This window comes from Carlito syrichta, unplaced genomic scaffold (assembly GCF_000164805.1).
Source record: "Carlito syrichta isolate Samal-C Ts95f unplaced genomic scaffold, Tarsius_syrichta-2.0.1 Scaffold304229, whole genome shotgun sequence".
NCBI lineage: Eukaryota > Metazoa > Chordata > Mammalia > Primates > Tarsiidae > Carlito > Carlito syrichta.
The window spans coordinates 150,087-161,686 of NW_007248325.1; positions in this window are offsets into that span (position 1 = coordinate 150,087).

Sequence of the window (11,600 nt, forward strand, 5' to 3'; positions counted from 1 at the left end):
GTGTGTGTGTGTGTGTGTGTGTGTGTGTGTGTGTGTGTGTGTGTGTGTGTGTGTGTGTGTGTGTGTAAAGCAGTTCTAAGCAAATCATATATGAAGAATAATATAGTTTGGATATTTATCCCCACCAAATCAGGGCCTAGCAGGAGGTGGATGGGTCATAGAGGCAGATCCCTCATAAATGGTAGAATACCACTATTGGAGTAAGGAGTGAGTGCTTGCTCTATTAGTTCAAATGAAAACTGATTATTAAAAAGAGCCTAGCACTTCCTACTCTCTCTCTCTCTAGCTTCCATCCTCTTGCCATGTGATGCCTACTTCCTTTCCCCTTCCATCATGAGCTGAAGCTTCCTGAGGCATCACCAAGAGCAGATGTCAGTGCCATGCTTCTTGTACAGCCTATAGAACCATGAGCCAAATAAACTTCTTATCTTTATAAACTACCCAGCCTCAGGTATTCCTCTATAACAACATGCACGGACCAAGACAAAGAGAAAAATTACCAAAATATACCATAGGCAATTGTCAAAAATATACCAAACACCATTTGTTGTTTAATTTGCTATTAAACAACAAAGCAAACTAAATAACATCTAACAGTGTCACCCTAAAACTACAGTATTATTTGAGTTGGTTATTTTTGTTTATAAATGTAAGATATTACCATTAAAAAGAATTCAACAAATATAAAATGAAGGACAAATATTTTATCCATTGTTTCACTAGATGAATGTATAACAAGGAAGAAGAAAAAAGACACAAATCAAGGCGAATTTGGATAACAAATAAAAGTCCATAGCAGTCTACAAATATGAGTATATGAAAGATAACAACAAATTACTTTAATTCATCGTTATAAACAAATTGATATATTATGTTGGATTTAGCTTCAAGTAGGAGAGGAAATAGAAATAATCCTTGCTGAAAATCTACTATGCTCTGCCACCTCAATTCAATCTCACAATAACTTTGTAAGTTAAGAACTGTTATCATTATTTAACAGATAAAGAAAACAGAGCTTAGAAGGGCTAGCAACTAGTCCAAGTTTACTTAGCTAGGAAGCAATGAAGACAAGATTCAAATCCAGGATCGTGTGGGTCAAATGTCACTCCTGGAGTTTTCAGTTGCATTTGGTAAAGCCCTGTATATTCTCAAAGATGCCAAAGGGTAAGAAGGAGGGATTTCAGGGGTATTGGTCTTGGATCACGGCTCCCTCTTTAAACAAAATAATTCCACTTGTTACTTGTTTTATACTAGAGATCTGTGTGAGATTTCCGTAAAAACAAACAAACAAAAACCCTCCTGAAAAAGCTTTGAAAAAACCAGTCTACTGTACAACATTGCCTTACGGCTTAGTTTTCAGAAGTTCTAGACTAAAAATAACCTGTGAGAGAAGGTGAGAAGTGATATCAGCAAGATGGATGGCTAGAGACACTTGGCATTCATCCCCCCCACCAGAAAGGACCAAGGAAATAAACAGCTAAGATTTGACTGGAGTGTTAAACAGAGATCACTAGAGTGCAGTGGAGGAGTGGAGACACATCTGTGGTGATTGGACGTACAAAAGGGTAACATGGAAGCATCTGGCCTCTGCAGCCCCATCTCCCCTGCAATTGAATTTGCCTGGAGTCAGGAAAGACTTAAATTTTCGGAGAAAATTTAAGCAGAAGATTTCCGCCAGCCTCCATTGCCACTGTGAACACCTATAATACTTACGACTGGTCAATCCCATAGTCTTTGCAAGTCCTGGACACAGCTTGAGAGTTGCTGGGAATTTACACTACTGCATTGCCTTGAATTAGGAGCAAAGGTGTGCACACCTAACCCTCCATCCAACCCCCATCCCATCCAACCTTTGTGAGCCAAGCTTCTGCCGCTCAGCACCATCTTAAGACCAGAGCCAATCTGAAGTATACACTGCTCTGAGAGTCAGTAGCCACTCCAGCACTGGGTAACTCCATCTTCATTCCACCAAGCTCACATAGGTGACCACACCCCTAGGTGCATGGAGTCTGGGCCCAAGATTGGCTAAAACTCTGGTCCGGCACAGCAGTTTTATTAGTCCAGAAATTCTTAAACCAACCCTTGCTGCCAGTCCACCCAGAGCAAACCCACACTAGACCTGGCCCAAACCACTGCATGCTCCATCCCAAGCAGGAAAAGCCCCTGGAGCCTCCAAGCAACTGATATGATGATATACCCCTGGATCAGCAGAATAGTTACATGCTTGTGCTCAGGACTTGAAAGACATCCCCACAGCAACCCCCCCATTCCTGCATACATGCCCCTGGCCTGCCCAATGGCTCTGCACTCCCACTAAGGACTTAAGAAATAGTCCTGCAGCCAACCACTGATAAGCATGACTTCAGACCAGCCAAGCAGCCAAGTGCCTGAGAAATAGCTCTGTGGGCCACCTTCAGTGGGTCTGAGTCAGCAAAGCAGTCTTGCACCTGTGTCTCAGACCCGAGAAACAGCCTTATTGGCTGTCCCCAGCAGAGATGCCCCACGGCTGGTCAAGCAGCTGTGTGTCCATGTCCTGGGTCAAAGAAAGAGCCCTGTGGCTTTCATCTGGTGGGGGCACACCCTAGGCTGACCAAACAACCCCGTGTCAGTTTCTGGAGCCTATGAAAGGGCCTCATGGGCTATCCCCTGCAGAAAAGTCCCCAGGCCAGCCAAGTGGCCATGTAGCTGTGTCCTGGGTTTGAGAACCAGCCCTATACATTGGTCTCAGCAAATATACCCCCAGGACAGCTGGCAGGCCTGTGCCCACATATCAGGCTGAGAAACAGCCCCATAGACCATGACTGGCAGGCATACCTCTTAGGACAGCCAAACAACAACTTTTAGCCCATCTCCTGGGTCTGAGAAATAGTTAAGTATGTCACTCCTGGCAGACACATACCCAGGTTGGGCAAGCAGCTGTGTTTCCATCTTCTTGACCAGAGAAACAACCCTGAAAATTATTCCTGGCAAGCACGTCCTCAAGCCAGTCAATCAACAGTGTGCCCTTCCTCATGACCAGCATAACATCTTCATGGCCTCGACCCTACGTTGGTCTACCTACTATATGCACACAGGTGGCCCAAACACGAGAGACAGCCTAGTGTGTCCACTCATGACAAATGCACATCACTACTGCCACAAATAGTCTAGGCCACTGAGAAACTTGCAAAAGCCTCTAGTGTGGGTTACAGCCGAAGAAAGTACATGGAGACTACATTACAGTATCCACCTAGAACCAAGGTCGACATACTCCAACAAATCAACACCCCTGGACCTATTTTTATGATAAGGCTCTACAAAATATACTCCATAAAATTGGAAGAAGAACTTTTCTGCCAGATGTGTAGAAATCAATATAGGAACACATCACTCATGAAAAAGCAAGGAAATATGCCACCTACAAAGAAAACCAATAATTCCTCCAGCAAATAATCCCAATCATAAAGAAATATCAGAAATTCCAGAAAAAAATTAAAAATAATAGCCTCAAAAAAATTCAGTGAGATACAAGAGAATACAGATGGATAGTTCAATGAAATCCAAAACACATTTATTTGAATGAGAAATTCAACAGATAGATATAAACAAGAACCAAACAGAAATCCTAGAAATGAATAATTCAAGGAATGAAATTAAAAATACAATCCAGAGTTTCAACAACAGACTAGACCAAGCAGAAGAAAAAACTTATATAAAGCAAATATTATTATAACTTGATGGCAAGGTAGGCCCCAATTCAATAATAGTTGGGAACTTCAACTTCCTACTCTACTTTCAGCATTAGATTGATCACCTAGACAGAAAATCAACAAAGAAACATCAGGTTTAATCTGCACTATAGGCCAAATCAGCCTCACAGATATTTACAGATCATTCACCCAACAGCTGCAGAATAGATATTTAATTCATCAGCGCATAGAACATTCTACAAGATATAAAATGAATTTCCAAAATTTATAAGGATACAAATAATTATAAGGATACAAAACAAGTTTCTAAAAATTTTTAAAAGTTGAAATCATATCAAGTAATGTATCTGAGCATGGAGTAAAATTAAATGCCAATAACAAGAATAACATTCAAAACTATGCAATAAAAAAATTAAATTATACAAAAAAATTTAAAAACATGCTCCTGAACAACCAACAGGTGAAGGAATAAATTAAGAATTAAATTTTAAAATTTCTTGAAACAAATGAAAATTGAAACACAGCATACCAAAACTTATGAATCACAGCAAAAGCAATATTAAAGGACAAGTTTATAACAATAAATATTCACATCAAAACACTAGACATATTTTAAATAAACAACCTAACAATGAACACCAAATTACTAGAAAAGCAAGATAAAATCAAAATTATTAGAAGGAAAGAAATAATATAGATCAGAAAAGACACAACCAAAACTGAGAGTAAAAATAAAAAATACAAAAGATCCACAAAACAAAAGTTGGTTTTCTGAAAAGTAAACAAAATTGACAAACCATTGGCTAAGTAAACTATGAAAAAAAGAGAGAAGACTCAAATCAGAAACAAAAAGTGATATCACAGCAGTTACCACAGAAATACAAGGGATCATTAGTGACTACTATGAATGACTATATGCCAAGAAATTCAAAAGTCAAGAGGAAAGAGAAAAATTAGTGAACACATGCAACCTATCAAAATTAAAGCAAGAAGAAACAACATCTAAACAGACAAATAATAAGTAATGAGATTGAATCAGTAATAAAAAGTCTTCCAACAAAGAAAAATTTAGGACTAGATGGTTTGGCCACTGAATTCTACTGAATCTTTAAAGAAGAATTAATACTAATTATTGTCAAACTACTCCAAAAGTTAAAGCAGAGGGCAATCTTTCTAACCAATTCTTTGAGGTCAGCATAACCCGGATACCCAAATCAGATAAGGACACACACACACACACACACACACACACACACACACACACACACACATACACACACACACACAAAGAAAATTACAGAATAATATCCCTAATGACATAAACACAAAAATCTTCAACAAAATACTAGCAAACTGAATTTAGTAACACATCAAAAAGATAATAAAGGGATACAAAGATGGTTCAACATATGCAAATCAATAAATGCCATGCATTACATCAATATTCTATTTGTCCTTTATTCAAAGAACAGAAACCATAAGATTATCTTAGCATATACAGAAGAAAAGCTTTTGATAAAAACAAAACAAAAAAACTTAATAAGCTAAGTATAGGCCGGGCATGGTGGCTCAAGCCTGTAATCCCAGCACTTTAAGAGGCCAAGGTGAGAGGATTGCCTGAGCTCAGGGGTCGAGATCAGCCTGGGCAACTTGGTGAGACCTCGTCTCTACAATAAATAAATAAATAAATAAAATAAACTGAGAATGGTAGCACATGCCTGTGGTTCCAGCTACTTGGAAGGCTGAGGTGGAAGGACTGCCTGAGCCCAGCAGGTTGAGGCTGTGGTAGTCATGAATGCGCCACTGCACCCCAGCCTGGGTTACAGAGTGAGAGTCTAACTCAAACAAACAAACAAACAAACAAACAAAATAAGCTAGAAAAAAAGTACCTTGCTGGATATGGTGGCTCACATCTGTAATCCTAGCACTTTGGGAGGCTGAGGCAGGAGGATCACTTGAGCCCAGGAGTTCAAGAGCAACCTAGGCAACATATTGAGACCTGTCTCTACAAAAACTTTTTCGAAAGCCAGTTGAGAGTGGTGGCATGTACCTGTTGTCCCAGCTACTCAGGAGGCTAAGGTGGAAGGATCGCCTTAATCTAGAAGGTTAAGGCTGCAGTGAGCTGTGATTGCACCTCTGCACTCCATCTTGAGTGACTGTGTCTAAAAACAAAAAAGAAAAGAAAAAAAGTACCTCAACACAATAAAGGCAATATCTGTCAAACACATAGCAAACATCTTAATGAATGGGGAAAAATTGAGAACTTTTTTCGAAGAACTGGAACAAGACAAGGATGCTCTCACTACTCTTATTAAACATAATACTAGGCTGGGCGCAGTGGCTCAAGCCTGTAATCCCAGCACTTTGGGAGGCCAAGGAGGGGACCGTCTGAGCCCACGGGTTCAAGAGCAGCCTGGGCAACTTGTCGAGACCTCATCTCTACAATCAATCAAAAAATCAGCCAGTCATAGTAGCGTGTGCCTGTAGTTTCGGCTACTTGAAAGGCTGAGGCAGAAGGATCACAGGAGCCTAGCAGGTCGACACTGGGGTGACCGTGAGCAGGCCACTGTACTCCACCCTGGGTGACAGGGTGAGACTCTGACTCAAAAATAAATAAACAAGCAAACAAATATAGTAGCAGAGGTCCCAGCCAGAGCACTAGGCAAGAGAGGGAAATAAAGAGGCATAAATTGGAAAGGAGAAAGTCAGATTGTCCCTGTTTACAAATGACATAGTCTTATATATAGAAAAACCTAAAGACTCTACCAAAAAATTAAAAATTGAAAAACAAATGTAGTGAAGTTGCAGAATATAAAATTAATATACAAACATCAGTAGTGTTTAAATGCACACACAATAAATAACTGAAAAATAATCAAGAAGGCATTCTCATTTACAATAGCTACCAGAAATATAAAATATCTAGACATAAATTTAACTAAGGAGGTAAATGACTTATGCTAAGAAAAAACTACAAGAAACTGATGAAAGAAATTGAAGAGAATACAAACAGAAAGATATCACATGCTTATGGATCAGAAGAATATTATTAAAATGTCATTACTACTCAGAGAAATTTACAACAAACTATTGATGCTGATAAGGATGCAGAGAAAAGGAAACTAAAACACTGTTGGTGGTAATGCAAGCTAGTACAGTAGTACAGTCCCTATAGGGAACAATATGTATGTTCCTCAAAAAATTACAAATAGAACTACCATATGATCCAGTAATTACAATATTGGGCATTTATCCAAAAAAAGAAAGCTATTAATGCATGTGATCCACCATCTCATCTTGCAGCCACCCAAGACATGGCTTCTGTGTATAAGTCCCTATTCAATAATTATTTTTCTAAGAAAAAAAATACATCAGAAAGACATCTGCACCTCATAATAGCAAGATACAAAATCATCCTAGGTGTCCAACTACACATAAATGTATAAAGAAAATGTAGCATACATATATAATGGAATACTTTTCAGCCATAAATGAGAATAAAATCCTGTCATTTGCAGCAAAATGGATGGAACTGAAGGATATTATGTTAAGTGAAATAAGTCAGGAACAGGAAGTTAAACATCTTGTCTTCTCATTTATATGTGGAAACCAAAAAAATGTTGATCGCATAGAAGTAAAAAGTACGCCGGGCTCAGTGGCTCAGCCTGTAATCCTGCGCCTTTGGGAGGCTGAGGTGAGTGGATTGCCTGAGCCCGCGGGTTCGAGACCCGCCTGGGCAGCGAGACCTCATCTCTACAATAAATCAAAAACTCAGCCGGACGTGGTAGCGCATGCCTGTAATTCCGGCTACTCGGAAGGCTGAGGCGGAAGGATCGCCGGAGCCCAGCAGGTTGAGGCTGCGGTGGCCGGGAGCGGCCACTGCACTCCAGTCTGGGCGACAGCGCGAGACTCCAACTCAAAAAAAAAAGAAGTAAAAAGTATAACAGAGGATATCAGAAGCTAGGAAGGGAAGAAAGGAGGGAGGCATAGGAAAGATTTGTTAAAAAATGCAAAATCACAGCTAGATAGGAGGATAAGTGTTCTACAGTGCTGCAGGATGACTACAGTTAACAATAATATACTATATAGTTTCGAATAGGTTTTTTTTGTTTGTTTTTTTTGGTTTTTTTTAGTTTAAGTCTTTCACTCTGTCGCCCAGGCTGAAGTACAGTGGCACACTCATGGCCACCGCAGCCTCCACCTGCTGGACTCAGGCGATCCTTCTGCCTCAGCCATCCAAGTAACTGGAATTATAGGCACACACCACCACACTCGGCTAATTTTTTGATTTATTGTAGAGATGAGGTCTCACCAAGTTGCCCAGGCTGGTCTCGAGCTCATGGGCTCAGGCAATCCTCTCACCTCGGCCTCCCAAAGTGCTGGGGTTATCGGCATGAGCCACCATGCCTGACCTAAAATGGTAAGTACTTGAGATTATGGATATGCCAATTATCCTGATCTGATCACCATATATTATCTGTATTGAAATATCATTATATGGCCCTGACTACATACAATTATCATTTGTCAATTTTTAAGAATTTTTCAATTGAAACATTTTCTCTGGCATTTTAAAGCAAAAGAAAAGAGGACAATTGTATTTAAGAAAAAAAGTATATTCCCTTTTTTCCCTTAAAGTGAAAGAATATAAGAGATTATTACTCAGATACTTTCTAGAATAAGGATGATAAATTTCAAGCTCCCAAGCCTTAGATCATCATGGCTATTCAATCACCATTGAATCAAAAGAAAGACTTAGAATTTTTTTCAACTGAGTACTCCCAGCAGTTTAAAAGATATAAGAATAATTTTATCTTATTAAACACCTTCCTTTTCTGGGGAAAAAAAATAACAAGAAGTCTGGTTCTCCATAAAAGGGATTACTGGGGGGGGGGAGGACTGAAACTATAAAGGATAAAATATTCTGAAGAAATATCCTTTTCCTCAGAATGAAAAAAGGCTTCAATCTTGAATTTTCAAAATAAAACCATCTCAGTGCTAACACTGTGGTCAGTGAAACTATTAAACTGCAGACTTTGTAGTGATGTTAACCCTTCTCTATTCACTACCTGCGAACCATAACCCTCCAGTTTCCCTTCTGCTCTCTGCTTTCATTGGTGTCTGTTAGGTCACTTATCTCAAGCTAATGGAAAGTATAGAAGAAAAAGACTTTGCTTAGCTTTCCCGTCAATTACAGATGTATAACCCCTCCAGAATCACAAAACCTATGGATTATCATGCTCCGAATCTCAAACATGCAATCAGAACTGTGTTAGAGTACTAATTCTAGCAACATTAAAAAAAAAAATCAGGGCATGGTTTGTGCTAGAAGTAGAAAATATTAGGGAAAGCATGTGTTGTGCCCCCTCCACCCTCCCTTCCACATTTTCTATCACTTTCTCCAGGTGAAAGGATGTCAAGCGTCAAGATCAATCTAACACTGATAGAAAGCTAACTTAGAGATGTCAAGACTGAAGGAGGAAGGAGTGTTTATTAAATCTGGGGTCAAAAATGAGGACAAATCGTATTCTCTCTCGCCTGTCGCAAGAAGATGTCACACAGGATGGAATGCTGAAAACTTTTGTTAGGTGAAGGGAAGGATTTTTAAAACTAAAAAGAAATTCTGGTGGATGGTGGGCTAGGTTTTTTCCATTCTGCGATTTTAGGAGTGGAGTTTTGGATTATGGGAATTTGTCTGAAGACATTTTCAAATTTTAAGAGACTTTACAGGCCTGTGAAAATGGAAAGAAAGGAAGGCAGGAAGGTTAGGTGTGCTTTCAAAAATATCATGGAAGTTCAAATGGATACGCTAGACTGTTGGCAAGAGAGTCAGTGGGGTTTTCGGGTTTTCTTCTTGCTTGCCCAACATGTGTTATCATTAGGAGAAAAGGCAGATTCCGGGAGAATTATTCTTCAAAAATAGAGAGGTTATCAGGTAGGAAAAGCCACATTATGCTGCAATGACAGCAAAATCTTTTTGGCTTAAAACAAGTTTTGCTTTCGTACAATCTACTTATTTACCTACTCTGTTCATAATATTCACTGGAGGAGCACACACTGGCTCAAATATTAAGACGAAAATGAATTCAGAAAGTTCTCGCCTTGGTTATTAAATGACTGCCCTGGAAATTCCATGTGCTACTTCTGCTTACAACTTATTCAGAACCAATCACGTGGCCCCACTCTGCAACAATGAGGATGGGAAATACAATCTCCTGTGCCTAGAATGGAAGAGGTGGAACATCAGGAATACAACATTAAAGAAGACTTCAAGAGGCCATCCTCTTATCTCTCAAAAACCTAAGCAAGTGTAAGGGAGTCTCATAGTCAGAGGAAGACGATGTATAACATTGTTTCTGCTTGCAAGCATGAGTATAAAGCAGAAGTGACAAATAACATAAATAACCTCTAAATTATTTGATTCCCTATTTCTGGCACATACTGAAAAAGCTTATAAATACTTGGAACATCTAGGAAAGTGATAGGTAAGATAGATAGGAGGCCAGAATAATGGTAAAGAGAAAATTATTTTATCTTCTCTTATAGATAGATGTAGCAAGGACATAATAAAATCTCATTCATATGAACTGGATTGGAGGAAATCCACACTGGCTTATCAAAGGTATATATATATGAAATACCTGCAAATTAATTGAACGTTATTATTTTAAAATAAATCTAAGAACTAGTTAAAGCAAATGCATTTGGAAATGACTTTCAAGGACCTTCCATCAGTTGAAAAAATAAAGAATTGTTAAGGGTCAGATTCATGCATTTAAAAGATGAATGAGTTCCTGTTTCTTCTTTTAAAGAGTCGCAGAGAAGTTGTCAACTGTAGTATAACAATTGGTCAGAGAAAAAACTAGAACTTGAACTAGGCTTTTACTGTTCGATAAATGTCAGCATAACTTTTCTAAGTCCTTAAGAAAATGACATTGTTATTATGCCAAAATATTTAAGGGAAAATATTACTTACGAAACACCAATTAATCAGATGTAGTTCACATATATTGACTTAAATGATAAGTAATAAAATATATACCAAGCATCTAGCATATCATAGTCAGGGACTTCTAGACCCATTGATGGCTACACTGCCAAATTATTGGTTTCATGGCCATTCAAATTTCTTTGGCTCAAGAAAAGTTTCAGTTAGTTTGCCACAAAATTTTATGATAAATCCATGTTTGGAATGTACATCAAAGAGATAAAAACTAATTTTAGTTCTAAAAATGACAGGAAAGTTTTTTTTTTCATTTTGTTTGTTTTTGAGTTGGAGTCTTGCTCTGTCGCCCAGGAGGTAGTACAGTAGCACACTCACGGCCACCACAGCCTCAACCTGCTTGGGCTCAGGTGATCCTTCTGCCTCAGCCTTCCAAGTAGCTGGAACTACAGGCGTGCACCACCATACCCAGCTAATTTTTGGATTTATTGTAGAGATGAGGTCTCGCCAAGTTGCCCAGGCTGGTCTCGAACCCCTGGGCTCAGGCAATCCTCTCGCCTCGGCCTCCCAAAGTGCTGGGATTACAGGCTTGAGCCACCACGCTCGGCTATAAAATGGGTAATTTATCAATGCATTTAAGGCCATAAAATACATTGGCTATTGTTATTTATTCTTGCTTTACTTGTATTTTAATTATTTTCTATTGTGAGAATAATCAATTAGGACTGTTTGATTGCAAGTAACAGGAAAAAAAAACTCTGAATAGCATAAGCAGAAAAGGAATATATTAAGAGGATCACAGACAGCACAGGCAGAGAAACCTATATTAGGATTGAAAAATAGCAGAAACTAGAGCATCAAAAACTAGACCCAGATGCAAGCAGGAGTTAATTGGCTACCATAGGATGAGGATGAACCAACCCTTGTTTAGGGTTTTGCATCATTCTACTCAAGAGTCAGCATCCTAG